The sequence below is a fragment of the Pseudophryne corroboree genome, chromosome 3 (assembly GCF_028390025.1).
Source record: "Pseudophryne corroboree isolate aPseCor3 chromosome 3, aPseCor3.hap2, whole genome shotgun sequence".
Taxonomy (NCBI): domain Eukaryota; kingdom Metazoa; phylum Chordata; class Amphibia; order Anura; family Myobatrachidae; genus Pseudophryne; species Pseudophryne corroboree.
In genome coordinates, this window is record NC_086446.1 from 185,556,826 (window position 1) to 185,573,791 (window position 16,966).

Consider the following 16,966-nt stretch of genomic DNA (forward strand, 5'->3'; position numbering starts at 1 on the left):
ATTTTTGAGGTGGCCCCCCACCGTACCTGGCTCCGCCTGTGGAGCCCCACCGTCATGCGGCGGATTTGGAAGAAGCGGGGGAGGACTTTTGTTCCTGGGAACCTGCTGTGTGTTGCAGCTTTTTTCCCCTTCCTCTGCCTCTAGACAGAAAGGACCCGCCTTTTCCCCGCCTGTTTTTCTGGGGTCGAAAGGACTGTACCTGATAATACGGCGCTTTCTTAGGCTGTGAGGGGACATGGGGCAAACATGCTGACTTCCCAGCTGTTGCTGTGGAAACAAGGTCTGAGAGACCATCCCCGAATAACTCCTCACCCTTATAAGGCAAAACTTCCATGTGCCTTTTCGAATCTGCATCCCCTGTCCACTGCCGAGTCCATAAGCCTCTCCTAGCAGAAATGGACAATGCACTTATTCTAGATGCCAGCCGGCAGATCTCCCTCTGTGCATCTCTCATGTATAAGACTGAGTCTTTTATATGCTCTACGGTTAGCAATATAGTGTCCCTGTCTAGGGTGTCAATATTTTCCGACAGGGAATCTGACCAAGCAGCAGCAGCACTGCACATCCACGCTGAAGCAATAGCTGGTCTCAGTATAACACCAGTGTGTGTATATATAGACTTTAGGATAGCCTCCTGCTTTCTATCAGCAGGTTCCTTTAGGGCGGCCGTATCCGGAGACGGTAGTGCCACCTTTTTTGACAAACGTGTGAGCGCTTTATCCACCCTAGGGGGAGTTTCCCAACGTGACCTATCCTCTGGCGAGAAAGGGAACGCCATTAGTAATTTTTTTGAAATCACCAATTTTTTATCGGGGAAAGCCCACGCTTCTTCACACACTTCATTTATTTCTTCAGATGGGGGAAAAACTATTGGTAGTTTTTTCTCCCCAAACATAATACCCTTTTTTGAGGTACCTGGGTTTATATCAGAAATGTGTAATACCTCTTTCATTGCCTCAATCATGCAACGAATGGCCCTAGTGGACATTAAATTTGACTCATCGTCGTCGACACTGGTATCAGTATCCGTGTCGACATCTGTGTCTGCCATCTGAGGTAGTGGGCGCTTCAGAGCCCCTGATGGCCTTTGAATTGTCTGGGCAGGCACGAGCTGAGAAGCCGGTTGTCCCGCGTTTGGCATGTCGTCAAATTTTTTATGTAAGGAGTCGACACTTGCACGTAATTCCTTCCATAAGTCCATCCACTCCGGTGTCTGCCCCGCAGGGGGTGACATCACATTTATAGGCATCTGCTCTGCCTCCACATAAGCCTCCTCATCAAACATGTCGACACAGCCGTACCGACACACCGCACACACACAGGGAATGCTCTTAAAGGAGACAGGACCCCACAAAAGCCCTTTGGGGAGACAGAGAGAGAGTATGCCAGCACACACCAGAGCGCTATATAATGCAGGGACTAACTGAATTATGTCCCCTTATAGCTGCTATAAGTTATACTGCGCCTAAATTTAGTGCCCCCCCTCTCTTTTTTACCCTTTCTGTAGTGTAGACTGCAGGGGAGAGCCAGGGAGCTTCCTTCCAGCGGAACTGTGAGGGAGAAATGGCGCCAGTGTGCTGAGGGAGATGGCTCCGCCCCTTTTTCGGCTGACTTTTCTCCCGCTTTTTTATGGATTCTGGCAGGGGTAATTACCACATATATAGCCTCTGGGGCTATATATTGTGGTTATTTTGCCAGCCAAGGTGTTTTTATTGCTGCTCAGGCCCCCCCCCCCCTTCCCCAGCGCCCTGCACCCTCAGTGACCGGAGTGTGAAGTGTGTATGAGGAGCAATGGCGCACAGCTGCAGTGCTGTGCGCTACCTTGGTGAAGACTGATGTCTTCTGCCGCCGATTTTCCGGACCATCTTCATGCTTCTGGCTCTGTAAGGGGGACGGCGGCGCGGCTCCGGGAACGAACACCAAGGACGGGTCCTGCGGTCGATCCCTCTGGAGCTAATGGTGTCCAGTAGCCTAAGAAGCCCAAGCTAGCTGCAAGCAGGTAGGTTCGCTTCTTCTCCCCTTAGTCCCTCGTTGCAGTGAGCCTGTTGCCAGCAGGTCTCACTGTAAAATAAAAAACCTAACATATACTTTCTTTCTAGGGGCTCAGGAGAGCCCCTAGTGTGCATCCAGCTCGGCCGGGCACAGAAATCTAACTGAGGTCTGGAGGAGGGGCATAGAGGGAGGAGCCAGTGCACACCAGATAGTACCAAATCTTTCTTATAGAGTGCCCAGTCTCCTGCGGAGCCCGTCTATTCCCCATGGTCCTTACGGAGTTCCCAGCATCCACTAGGACGTCAGAGAAATAACAGGTGTTGTGGGCATTAATCGTCAAATAAGCTATTAGTTGGTGGTAAAGGGTGTGAAACACATGTAAAAAGACCAGGCCAAACCCCTGAAGTTGAAGAATTCTACTTAAGTGCGCCCAGGATACCCTATCAAAGGCCTTATCTTCGTCACAACTGAGGACTATGTTTCCCGGCTGCCGAGAGTTATGTGTCTTAATCTCAATAATGAGCGGACGTTACGAACGGAATGTCTGTTGCATAGAAAATCTGTCTGCACAGGGTGTAATAATTTAGGCAAAACCAACTGTAGGCGGGAAGCAAGAAGTGTGGTAAAAATCTTGAAGTCTTGATTCAAAAGGGAAAACGGTCTATACGAAGAATCTAAGGTGGGGTCCTCATTTGGTTTGAGTTGAACAATCACCATAGCGGTATTAAAATCAGTAGAGGCCAAATGACCTCCGAGGATTGAATTATAGAGTCTGGAAAGGTGTTCCCGAATGTGTGGGGAGAGGAGTTTGTAGTATGCGGCGGATAGGCCATGCGGGCCTGGGGATTTCCCGTTAGGTAAAGATTTAATCACCACCTCCAATTCTACATTTGTGATGGGAAAACTAAGACGTTCTCTATCATCATCAGAAAGGGTAGGGAGACCTGCCTGAGTTAGAAAGTCTAAACCCATAGCGGGCTGGTCAATAGGTGCCGTGTCGTGGGTTTCAAAAAAGTCAAGGAAAACATTACTAATTGCCTCCGGAGTCAGTGCTAAGGGAGCACGGACCAATTTGAATGGACGGGATAGGTTTAGAGGCCGATGAGGCTTTCACTAAGTTCGCCAACAATTTCCTTGGGCGATTACCCCATTGAAAATATTTATTAGATTGGAATGATAAGAATAATTTAGCCTGCTCAGCACAAAGGGTGTCATTTGGCATCCTTATATAATAGTCGATTAGATTCAGAAGGGTCAGCTAACAATTGTGAGTATGTTGAGGTAACTTCGTGGGTTGCATGGAGCAGTCTGGCTTGGAAATGTTTTTCTTAGTCGCGATATCAGACATTATGTGGCCCCGAAGGACCAGTTTTGAGGCCTGCCAAAAAAGATTTATGTCATCCGTATGGACACTATTGTCCTGGGAATAGTTAAGAAAGGATTGGGTTAACTGAAGTTTAAAGTCATCAGAGGAGGCTAGGTAAACTGGAAAGCGCCAATTATGAGAATATGGACGAGGCGTCGACAGGGCACGTGTGAGGGTGTTGGGCACATGATCACATAAAAAGATGTCAGCTATGGTCGAGTCTGTAACTCTATGAATCTACAATCCAGAAAGCAACCAATAGTCTAATCGATCAAATACTAGAGATGAGCGGGGTCGGTTCTCAGACAACCGAACCCTACCGGACTACACATCACGAGCCCGGATCCGAGTCAGGCTCGGGTTTTCCCGCCTGACTCAGAAACCAGAACGAGGCAAAACGTCATCATCCCGCTGTTGGATTCTCGCGGGGTTTGGATTCCATATAAGGAGCCACGCGCTGCCGCCATTTTCACTCCAGCATTGGAGAGTGTAGAGAGAGGACGTGTCTCCGTCCTTATTGTCCGTGTCTTGTGCTGCATCAGTCCAGTCACAGTGGTTGCGTCCTCTGCTGCCATATGTCCAGTGCTGCTGTAAAAGTACAGTCCAGTGGTGCTGTGTTGTGCTGCATCACTCCAGTGATGGTGTGTTGTGCTGCATCAGTCCAGTCACAGTGGTGGTGTCCTCTGCTGCCATATGTCCAGTGCTGCTGTATAAGTCCAGTCCAGTGGTGCTGTGTTGTGCTGCATCACTCCAGTGGTGGTGTGTTGTGCTGCATCAGTCCAGTCACAGTGGTGGTGTCCTCTGCTGCCATATGTCCAGTGCTGCTGTATAAGTTCAGTCCATTGCAGTGGTGCTGTGTTGTCCTGCATCAGTCCAGTGGTGGTGTCCCTGTGCTGCCGGCCTGCCGTATATGTCCAGTGATCCTGCCGTATATGTCCATTGATACTGCCGTATATGTCCAGCGGTACGGCTGTATAAATCCAGTGATCCTGCCATATAATTCCAGTGATCCTGCCGTATAATTACAGTGGTACTGGTGTATAAGTCAAGTCCAGTGGTACTGGTGTATAAGTCCAGTCCAGTGATACTGCCGTGTATGTCCAGTGATACTGCCGTATTTGTCCATTGATACTGCCGTATATGTCCAGCGGTACTGCCATATAATTCCAGTGATCCTGCCATAAAACTCCAGTGATCCTGCCGTATAAGTCCAGTGATCCTGCCGTATAATTACAGTGGTACTGGTGTATATGTCCAGTCCAGTGATACTGCTGTATATGTCCAGTGGTACTGCCGTATAAATCCAGTGATCCTGCTGTATAATTACAGTGGTACTGGCATATAAGTCCAGTCCAGTGATACTGCCGTTAATGTCCAGCGGTATATATATATATACCCTGTTGAAAAGCAGATTACCGAGGCTATAACAACTATGCTGGTGTTAGACGTGCATCCGGTATCCGCCATTAGTGCAGTGGGAATGCAGTGCCAACCCTAGATGGGCCAGGTGTTTGTGCCGCACACTTGTGTCGCTTAGCTTAGTCATACAGCTACCTCATTGCCCTCTTTTACTTTTTCGCATGATGTGCTGTTTGGGTACAATTTTTTTTATGTGCCATCCTGTCTGACACTGCAATGCCACTCCTAGATGGGCCAATTGTTTGTGTCACTTAGCTTAGTCATACAGCTACCTCATTGCACCTCTTTTTCATCTTTGCATGATGTGCTGTTTGGGGCCTTTTTTTTTATATCTGCCCTCCTGTCTGACACTACAGTGCCACTGCTAGATGGGCCAATTGTTTGTGTCGCTTAGCTTAGTCATACAGCTACCTCATTGCACCTCTTTTACTTCTTTGCATGATGTGCTGTTTGGGACCTAGTTTTTTAAGTGACATTCTGTCTGCCACTGCAGTGCCACTCCTAGATGGCCCAGGTGTTTGTGCCGCACACTTGTGTCGATTAGCTTAGTCATACAGCAACCTCGGTGCACTTCTTTTTCTTCTTTGCATCATGTGCTGTCTGGGGCCTTTTTTTATATCTGCCATCCTGTCTGCCACTGCAGTGCCACTCCTAGATGGGCCAGGAGTTTCTGCCGCACACTTGTGTCACTTAGCTTAGTCATACAGCCACCTTGGTGCAACCTTTTGGCCTAAAAACAATATTGTGAGGTGTGAGGAATAGACTGGAAATGAGTGTAAATGAATGTCATTGAGGTTAATAATACCGTAGGATCATAATTACCCCCAAATTCCGTGATTTTAGCTGTTTTTATGTTTTTTTCAAAAATCATCCAGAACCAAAACCAAAACACGAAAGGGTGATTTTAGCAAAACCAATCCAAAACCAAAACACGAGCGGGGAATTAGAACCAAAACCAAAACACGAAAAGTGCCCATCGCACATCTCTAGAAAATACATTATTTGGGTTAGAAAAAAAGGTGTACTCCCTAGAGTCAGGATGTAAGAACCTCCAAGGGTCCATAAGTTGTAACAAATATAACAATAATGACAAGGTAGATGGGGCAGATCTACTTGATCCAGTCTGCCTAGGCCCACCCGACACATCGAGGGAAGGGTCAAAAACTACATTTAGATCACCCCCCAGAATTAAAGTACCTTCCATCCATCCTTGTAGGTTAACAAAGATGGTAGGAAAAAGGCCACATGTGGCCCCGTGGGGGCATAAATACATGCTAGGGTGAACCGTTCCCGTTCAATATCCACCTTCAAAAATAAAAATTTCCCATCAGGATCAATCCATTCGTCCTTCATGTCATAATGTAATGATTTATTAAATAAGAGTAACACTCCCCTAGTTTTTGTTATGTAAGAGGCACATTTATAATCACTAATCCAATTATCCCATACCGTGTTCGGGTCCGTAAGCCACCAATGCGTCTCTTGTAAAAACGCCACATCGGGGCAAAATTTTTGAGATGACTTAGAATTTCTTAATTGGGGTGTTCATCCCTTCCACATTCCAAGAGACCAGCTTAAGAGAAGTCTTTGATTTATCCGTGAAGACAGCATTCTCAGAGGACCTCACCATCATCCAATACCCAGTCTGATGGAACATGGAAGGGGAAGCCATAATGAAGCGTCCATCCACCTGTCCCAGCAAGCAGGGAAAGGACTAAAAATAACCATCAAAAATAGATACATAAAGTAAACCAGAAAAACAAGACATATTACAATATGTGTAAGTGCAACAACAGTATATAAAACAGCTGCCACCTGTACAAATATTTTTTAAAAATTTGAACCCAAACTGACAGTTCAAAGAACCGGAAGACAAAGGGCGATCTGGCACAGGGTTTATCTAGATATGATAGTTTGTGAATTTAGAAAGAAAGGAACCAAAGTTGGACAGTGTATTACCATTATTGATAGGGAGAAAACAACGTATGTAACCGTTTTTTATTTGGTATGCTGTCCTGGTTGGTGGTGCACCCAGAGCCAGAAAGTACGTAGACTTACAATGGGAGAAAACAGAAGGCTCTTGTGTGGGCGCACTCTTAGAAAGAAAGTTGATAATATATGACAATTTATAAGATGCTTAAGACATAACTTTTAATAACATAGTTAAAACAAAAATGCCCTTCCCAAAGATCTATGGCACAAATTACTAATTTGCAAAAATATTAAAATTGTTCTGGTCTCTTTATTTCAAAAGAGTATTTGGAAAAGTTGTAGACACTGAATTGTCATACCCCCATTTCCCCTGACCATTACAGGGTTTCTGTATTGATGGAACCGGGGGTTGGTCAAGTCACAGTTGTTATAAGGGAGATCCAAACACTTAAACCGTAAATAACTAGAATGGTAATCAGCAGTCACCACTCTAAAGATTGTACACCTGAATTACATACGGAAGCCATAATTGCAAGAAAAATTTGTGGGCATCATAAGTCAGTCAAAGAAACTGCTGATAATGTAGACACTATGATGAGAAGTTACAGGATAGAATTAGTGGTGATACTGCTGTTGGTGTTTTATATCACATAGAGGAGGAAATTCCTGCTCTACAACACCAGGTATTCGCAGGTCGTCGCCTTTCCTGATACTAGCCTGGCCCAACGCTGTTTAGCTTCCAAGATCGGACGAGATCGGGCGCTTACAGCGTGGTATGGTAGTAGAGATTTATGTGTACACCAATGAGAGTGCACCTATATAAGAAATAAGGGTTTAAAAGAGAAGAGATAGAGAATAGGAAAAAAGTTTGTAAAAATATGTGGATCTGCTTTCCACGTTAGACCCGGTTCAAAAATTCCCACTATTGTGGTACAATGCTCCGGGAATCATGAATGAGAGTCCACGAAATTAGTGAGTAAAGAATATAATAATCGGTTGATTGGATAATGCGTTATATGATAACTTCGACAGAATAATACAAAGCTTTTGCTGCTAAACACAATGAAATTACTGAATGATCTTCAAAATATGATGAAAGATAATTTGCTGCTTAACACAGTAGAAAATATGAGATATAATATGAACAAATTCTCTATGTATTAGATAGAGTGCAAATAAGAACACCCTGTGTCAATTATAAAATATAGATAATATGAGGCTTTGGAAAATAAATTTCACAGGGCAAGAAACATAGGAAAAAATGGGAAACAATTAAACAAAAAAGGACATGCGAGAGTTGTCCCTATAAAAAGGAAAAATGCAGCAAAGAAAAAGCAGCAAACAAGTAAGTGTTTACAAAAGATAAATCATTGATGCCAAGATATTGTGCTATGTATATAAAAGATAACAAAAAGATAACAAAAGTAATAATGACTCAGTCCTGGCCTCAGTTAACAAATTCACTCATATGAAGGTGAAGCCCCTCAACAACACAATATTCACAATAAAAGTAACATATGTAATGCAGGAAACAAATTAATATAAATCTCCTTAAAGTGTTGCTATCTGTGGCGCAAACCACAAGATAGTGGGGGCTTACGAATCACCAATAGGTCAGAGAGCCAGGGAAGTTCTAAGAACCATCAGAATTCAATTAAACTATTATCAAGGTTAGTAAGATAAGAAAAGTGGTGAATGGGCAGGAAAAATGGAGAGAGGATATTTGTCCACTCAAGCATCCACAAAATAGCAGGGGAGATACCCCACAACATTAACAACAGTAAAAACAGAAAAAATAAGCATAGAAATGTGTCATCCACTTAAAAGGAGAAAAAGAGATTAGACTAGGCAATACTTATCAAACCACGGACAGTCAATCGGCATCATCCATGCGTGAATCAGAGGAGGACGAGGATATAGTGTAGGAAATTGCGGGCAGTATCAGGGGTTTCGAAATAGTGTGACTTGCCGGCATGAAAGCTCCTCTGTTTAGCAGGGCAGAGGAGGACAAAACGAATCCTTTGAAAAAAGTTGTTTGCAGACAGGAGAAAATTCTCTGCGTCGTGAAGAAACTTGAAATGAGAAGTCCTGAAAATGAAGTAGTTTGGAGTCCTCATAACAAAGGTTGATGGATTTGCGGTAAGCCTCCATGATTTTTACCTAGTCTAAATAGTTCAAGAGCTTGAAGATCACCGGTCTAGGGCATTGCTGAGATGACTGTTTGTCAGGGCCCATTCGGTGCGCCCTTTCCACTAGGTATGATGTGGGAGAGTAAGTAAGATCCAGAGACTCAGGGAGCCAGCGAGAGACCAGATCCATAAGATCTTTGGGGCGGACAGATTCCGGAAGGCCAATAAGGTGGAGGTTATTTTGCGGATTGCGATTTTGGAGGAGGAGGAGAGGAAGGGACTCCTCAGTTCCCCAATGCAGCCGCTGGGTCACAGAAAGAGTAGGCAGGAGGGAAGCAGTGTGGGGGTACTGATCCCCAATAGGAGACGGCTTATGTGGAGCAGGAAGGGAAGGAATGGTGACCCCAGCACCCTAGTTCAGCGTCTGCGGGAGACAGGCAGTGACCAGCGAGGTACCTGCTCCACGGACACATGCACCCGCTGCTGGAGCTCCTGACGTGGCCAAGATCAAAGATGGCCACTGCCTCCCTCCGCACACCGCCTGTGCGGACTCCGGCGGAGAGAGACAGGCAGGGGGAGCCGGGAGACAACTCCTCTTAGCCACGCAGTATCTCCGAACCCAGATGGTTGTGCTAGCGGATCCCGGTCCTGGGGCGGCTGGTAAAGATGATGAATTCACCAGGCAGGACGGAGAGCTTCACTAAGATGCGGCCGATAAGTCGACTGATTTGGTTTTAACGCATAATTATTGTCTACTCTACACTAACCATTTGAGGCTATCCAACATCATCTGAGACTTGTAAAAATAAATAATTTATGCTATGTGCTCAAATTGCATACTCTCTGCTTATATAATAAATTTATGAAGCCACTACTGTATATTGTTTCAATGCTTTATTTATACAAAATACTTAATGTTTACTATGGATCAGATTCCAGACTGCACTGACCAGATGTAGATAAATGTATAATTATTTAATTTCTTTTATTTAAATAAGGTGCATTTAATTAGGGTTTGATGACCTTTTTGACATTAGTGCTCTCCTCTTGTGGGTGTGGCTCAACGTGCCGTTAATTGTGCCACTGGAATATTCACAGCAGGCATCTCCCACTCTTGTGAATGTGTGATGAAAGGTAGTATTGTGGTGTGAGAAGGGGAATGAAGGTAAGAAAGAAACCAAAGAGTTATGCTGGTGAAAAATGCTCCAATTATCATATCGGTGGATCGCCCACACAATTTTCAATGTATGCTAACGACTCATCCGAAAATATCGATATGCGGGAATGTCCGATACAATATTTGCTACGTTGAAAGTCAGGCGCATTGGGCAGTGTGTGCCCTGCCACAGCCAACAGATGGACTTTTCTCCTGTTTCTTCACGTGGGAAGTACCAGGGAAATAGCTCTTCCACCACCGTGGCAGAGATCTCACAGTGTATGTCCACAATAGGGTCTGAGGCTGTCAGATAAACTAGTTTACCTGCATGTGTATGCCCAGCTTTAGGAACAGCATCCCCTTACAGCTGAGACTATTGCGAGGTGCCTGAGGGTACCCTGGGACCGTGTGAAATACACCTTTAGAAAACAAATTAAGTTCATACACTTGTTACGCCTTACACATTATATGCACGTTACAAACATGTAACATGCATAACACTCAACTTGTGTAAGAATTTTTGCCTTTGCACCTCTATTACACTTGCACATGCAGCACGAAATATAAGAATATAGGGGCTGACGCAGAGGTGGCGAAGCACTACGCATGCTCAGAATATGGGCGTTCACAAGAACATGCAATGCGGAATCATACGCATTTTGGACGCATCTACACCTGTGACTGAAAGGACAGAAACTGAATTATGATCTGGTATTCTCACACTTGCAAAGTTTATACAGACTGTTCACATAAACGTGCCCCACACAGACCTGGACATAAGTGAAAATACCCCTTTTTGTAGCCATGTCTTTAGCACCCAGTACATGGCACATGCAAATGCACACTAATGATAAGCTTAAACTTGTCCTGACCTTTAAACCAAAGGGACGAGAGATGCTGATACAATGCAGAGCGGTATCCGGACTCTAGGTCCATGTCGACCTAATGTCAGTGTCGACATATTCCCAGTGCCGACCTAGGTCACTGTCGACCAATAGGTGTCGACTTGATGTGTGTTGACCTAGACACTGTCGACCCAGAGTCCCATACCCATGCAGAACAGATCCAGGGGTACTGAGATGTCCTAAGAGAGATACTGCAGCAATATTTCTGTTCCGGATGCACTGTTTATGGTAAGCTGCTCACAGGACACTTGTGCAAGACAGGGCTACGAGAAGGAGGCTGTAGTAGTCCAGAAGTTTAGCTATGATAACATGCTATAAAAGTTAGTGTAGGATTAGAGGTGTTTGAAGAATCTGCACATTGTTTCTCAAACTGGTTCATCAAATGGGAATAAAAAAAATAAAATATATGTAATTTCGCATATTTTTCATTTTAAAAAATTTGCCAAATTTGAGAAGCACATGCTCAAGCCAGTTTGCACATCACTGAATTGGATTAAAAACATCTTAATTTCAACATGAGAATGGTTTCAAATACGAATGCTGAATGTAAACTTTGAACACAGCAGTTAAAGTTTTAAAGACCACTGGTGCTGTGTCTCTCTAGAACTGTGCAATTGACAAGTGATAAATAAGCTAACATTTGCTCTCCATACGGCAAGAAGAGGGAAGGAACATGTACTAAGCTCAAAGCACAGAGGCTATTTCTGGATTATGTGTCAAAACTCAATTAGCAGTAAATTAGAATCACAAATCGGTCAGGGGTGTCCTTGTTTCAGGCATCCTTGAAGACCTGAAAAATTAATGTGCTATTTAAGCTGGCAAAGGTGGAGAGAGGGAAGCTTCTGGCATCTGCTGCACCTGAAGTGTGTGAAGGCACAGCACCCAACACGCTGCATCTATGCTTCTAAATTTAAACCACTTGAATCTATATAAAGAAAAAAGACTGCCCTTTAGTTGTTAAATCACCTTCATTCGAATAAGAGCAAATAAATGGAGAATATGCATGTAGAAGACGGTCTATGTGATACTCATTATTATCAGGCTATCATGTCCACAAGCTGAGAACATACTTAAAAAACAAAACAAAAAAAACCAAAAACATATATTTGTATTTGACTGATATAAATGATTAAATATTTGCCTTAAATTCTGTACAATGTGGTGGTGCTTAACAAATAATCATAATAAGTCACATTAAAACACTAACAACAGTTAAATGTTTGACATTGTTGCCCCCCCCCCAAAAAAAAAAACCAACAACAAACAAACAAACAAAAACCCAACAGTTCACTCAGATTAAATGGGGGTACACACAGAGAGATCCGTGTTTAAAATCTAAGCAATCTGACTAGATTGCGTAGGTTTTAAGCACGGATCTGTCGTGTGTGTACCCCGCAGGTGCCAGCCACCCACCCGCACCCCGCTCCCCGGCTGCAGCAGACGCCGTTGGCTGTGTGGACGTCCGCTTTCTGCCGGCGCACCTGTCAGACGCTAGAGGTCATTATTGACCACTAGTGTCTGTGCGGCGCTGCTATGGGAGAGCAGCAGCAGTAGCAGCGGTCAGGAAGCAGGAGCGGCGCAGTGGTAAGTATTGTTTGTTTGTTTTTTCCTGTGTGTGTTTGTAAGCGGCTACTAAGGGGCACAGCAACAGGGGGCACAACTACTGGGGGCAGAGCTACAGTGGGCACAACTACTGGGGCATAGCTACAGGGGGCAAATCTACTGGGGGGCACAACTACTTGGGGCAAATCTACTGGGGGCACAACTATTGTGGGCATAACTGTGGCCACGCCCCTCCCCTATGAATGCACGCACTAACTGTTTTGCCACGGGGGGGAGGCACCAGTGGAAACTTTCGCACTGGGCGCCACAAGGTGTAGAACCGGCCTTGAGTACTAGTCTTTAATGAAGAATGAAGTAATTCACACCGAAGATTTAACAGAGATTCCTACCAACATGGGCTATGATGGGTGCAAGGTGTGCAGAGAGCAGGGCCGGTTCTAGGTATTTTGGCGCCCCGGGCAGAGAATAGGGGCGTGGCTTCATACAGGGGGCGTGGTCAGTTAACCCCCTGTAGAGTTGTGCCCCCTGTAGCGTAGCGCCGCTGGCACACACACAAAAAAAAAAAATACTTACAATCCCCGCTCCTGACCGCTGCAGGCGCCGCTTCTCTCCTCGGATCTATGGGAGAGACGTCATGACGTCTCTCCCATAGTACAGCATACACAGACACTAGAGGTCAAATATGACCCCTAGCGTCTGTCAGTCCCACAATGCTGTGCGTTGCGTGATGACGTCATTGCGCACCGCACAGCAAAGGTCCTCTCCAGGAAGGGAAACTAGACGCGTAGCGTCTAGTTCCCTTTACTACGGGGGACCAGCGGGGGACACAGCAGGGGGCACAGTAGTGGATCTTGTCATGGTGCGGCGCCCTCCGTAAGGCGGCGCCCCGGGCAAAAGTCCTGCTTGCCCGTGGCAAGATCCGCTACTGGCAGAGAAGGGAAGGGGTCCGCACAGAGGCTGCACATGGGCCCTCTCCTCTCTCGATCTGACCCTGCCTACCAAATACACAGAACCTGATGCATAATGAGTAATGCACAAGTGTGCCTAGCTTATCTTGTGTGATTCTGCTCTGCATGTTCAGAAAGCAAATGCACAGAAAATTGGTAGATACAGATCTGCACACATTTTGCACATAATATGCATTATGAGTAGAGAGGCAGAACCAGAGAGAGAAAGTAGACAAAGTTCTGTAAGAACGTGTACTCTCATATAGGATGATGATAATTTGTAGCAACTAGGGGCATATGCTACTGATCTGGATACATATGAATCCTGAGATGTGTAAGGTTCTGCATATGAGCAGAAAAGTAGAATTAAAAAAAAGGGGGAAGAATATTGGTTTTGTTATACATGTACAAGTACTTGGATGTTATAACAACCCTATGTAACGTGATTTACGAGGCTAGAGCTATGGCAATGTAAGGGGGTAGGGATATGTGGGAGAAATGGTAAAGGTAACACAGAAGTATGGCTTCTTTTACAGAACAATAATTATGAGATGATGGGACGGTCTTACTCAAATAATTTTGCGTTATTTAGATGGGTATTTGTGTGCATAGAATAATGCTTAGAACACCAGAAGTTGGCCTATATGAAAAAAAATACTGGTGGACTTCCCTCCAAATAAACCATATAGACAGTACTATAGGGAGAACAAAGCTTCGTGGCCATATGTCCCCAAAAATGTGGCCGATCCACCTACTGAAACTCATTTTAATATTTTGGCCTGAGAAATGAAATCCAGCTGTAGCATACTTTTGAAGCACTAACCAACTAGAGATCTATAACATTATGTTACACAAAGGGTTGGACTGGCCCACAGGGGAAAACCTCAGTAGGCACCACTGCCTGGGTGCCCACCCCCTCCTCTAGGGATCAGGTTCCAGACTATGCACTTGAATTATATATTATGCATATGTTACCTTGGGATGCGGTTACACTGCCGGCAGTCGGGATCCTGGCAGTCAAGTTACCGACGCCGGAATCCCGACCACTGACCATGCCTACTGCCGGAATCCCGGCTAATGCCTATTCCCACTCCTGGGTGTCCGAGCCCGCAGTGCGGTGAGCCCCCAAAGGGCTTCGTTGTGCTCACCACCCTGCCGTCATTCTGCCGGCTGGGATCACAGCGTAGGTATGCTAAACAGGATTATGTTGTATTTTCTACAGTGCATTGCTGTTATTAATCTAGTACATTATTATGCATACACTAGCAGTATTTACTGTATATATTTATCTAGGGGCCCAGACCATGTTTTTTTTATGGTTAGCAAAGTCTCTTAGGTGGCTGACTGCACCCCCTCTGGAGACTGGCCACACCCCTAAACATGGGCTCCTACCATTGCATTCCCCCGGTGGGCCCTTCATGCCTGAGTCTGACACTAGTTACGCAACTGCATTTGGACAGAGGAAGCCACATATAAAAATGTCCCTAATAAGTACAAAGTCTTTTGGTTCTTGCAGAGGGACATATGTACAGTTAGACGCCTTTTACATTATTAACCACAGGTGTAAAATGTGGGAGAGAAAAAAAATAAGAATTTACTCACCGGTAATTCTATTTCTCGTAGTCCGTAGTGGATGCTGGGGACTCCGTCAGGACCATGGGGAATAGCGGCTCCGCAGGAGACAGGGCACAAAATTTAAAAGTTTGACCACTAGGTGGTGTGTACTGGCTCCTCCCCCTATGACCCTCCTCCAAGCCTCAGTTAGGATACTGTGCCCGGACGAGCGTACACAATAAGGAAGGATTTTGAATCCCGGGTAAGACTCATACCAGCCACACCAATCACACCGTACAACTTGTGATCTGAACCCAGTTAACAGTATGATAACGTAGGAGCCTCTGAAAAGATGGCTCACAACAATAAACAACCCGATTTTTTTGTAACAATAACTATGTACAAGTATTGCAGACAATCCGCACTTGGGATGGGCGCCCAGCATCCACTACGGACTACGAGAAATAGAATTACCGGTGAGTAAATTCTTATTTTCTCTGACGTCCTAGTGGATGCTGGGGACTCCGTCAGGACCATGGGGATTATACCAAAGCTCCCAAACGGGCGGGAGAGTGCGGATGACTCTGCAGCACCGAATGAGAGAACTCCAGGTCCTCCTTAGCCAGGGTATCAAATTTGTAGAATTTTACAAACGTGTTCTCCCCTGACCACGTAGCTGCTCGGCAGAGTTGTAATGCCGAGACCCCTCGGGCAGCCGCCCAAGATGAGCCCACCTTCCTTGTGGAGTGGGCATTGATTGAAATATATATTTTCAATGCTCTGACAACGTCCAGCTACTTGGAATCCTCCAAATCGCTAGTAGCCGCAGGCACCACAATAGGCTGGTTCAGGTGAAACGCTGATACCACCTTAGGCGTCCTCAATTCTGCCCTGTCCGAATGGAAAATCAGATATGGGCTTTTATACGATAAAGCCGCCAATTCCGACACTCTCCTGGCTGAAGCCAGGGCCAGTAGCATGGTTACTTTCCATGTAAGATATTTCAAATCTACCGATTTGAGTGGCTCAAACCAATGGGATTTGAGAAAATCCAAAACTACATTGAGATCCCACGGTGCCACTGGGGGCACAACCGGGGGCTGTATATGTAGTACTCCTTTTACAAAAGTCTGGACTTCAGGAACTGAAGCCAATTCTTTCTGGAAGAAAATCGACAGGGCCGAAATTTGAACCTTAATGGACCCTAATTTGAGGCCCATAGATAATCCTGTTTGCAGGAAATGTAGGAATCGACCCAGTTGAAATTCCTCTGTCGGGGCCTTCCTGGCCTCACACCATGCAACATATTTTCTCCAAATGCAGTGATAATGTTGTGCAGTCACCTCCTTCCTGGCTTTGACCAGGGTAGGGATGACCTCTTCCGGAATGCCTTTTTCCCTTAGGATCCGGCGTTCAACCGCCATGCCGTCAAACGCAGCCGCGGTAAGTCTTGGAATAGACACGGTCCCTGCTGAAGCAGATCCCTTCTTAGAGGTAGAGGCCACGGATCTTCCGTGAGCATCTCCTGAAGTTCCGGGTACCAAGTCCTTCTTGGCCAGTCCGGAGCCACTAGTATCGTTCTTACTCCCCTTTGCCGTATAATTCTCAGTACCTTGGGTATGAGAGGCAGAGGAGGGAACACATACACTGACTGGTACACCCATGGTGTTACCAGAGCGTCCACAGCTATTGCCTGAGGGTCTCTTGACCTGGCGCAATACCTGTCCAGTTTTTTGTTGAGGCGGGACGCCATCATGTCCACCATTGGTCTTTCCCAATGGACTACAATCATGTGGAAGACTTCTGGATGAAGTCCCCACTCTCCCGGGTGAAGATCGTGTCTGCTGAGGAAGTCTGCTTCCCAGTTGTCCACTCCCGGGATGAACACTGCTGACAGTGCTATCACATGATTTTCCGCCCAGCGAAGAATCCTTGCAGCTTCTGCCATTGCCCTCCTGCTTCTTGTGCCGCCCTGTCTGTTTACGTGGGCGACTGCCGTGATG

The 16,966-nt window shown here is 45.6% G+C and overlaps 1 protein-coding gene and 1 pseudogene across 14 annotated transcripts in view; both read right to left on the bottom strand.

The window, feature by feature from the left end:
• The window catches only part of KCNMA1 (potassium calcium-activated channel subfamily M alpha 1), a 1,046,495-nt gene that overhangs the window by 688,198 nt on the left and 341,331 nt on the right, over nucleotides 1-16,966 (bottom strand). The window lies entirely within an intron of this gene.
• LOC134892110 (5S ribosomal RNA) lies at nucleotides 7,378-7,496 on the bottom strand (annotated as a pseudogene).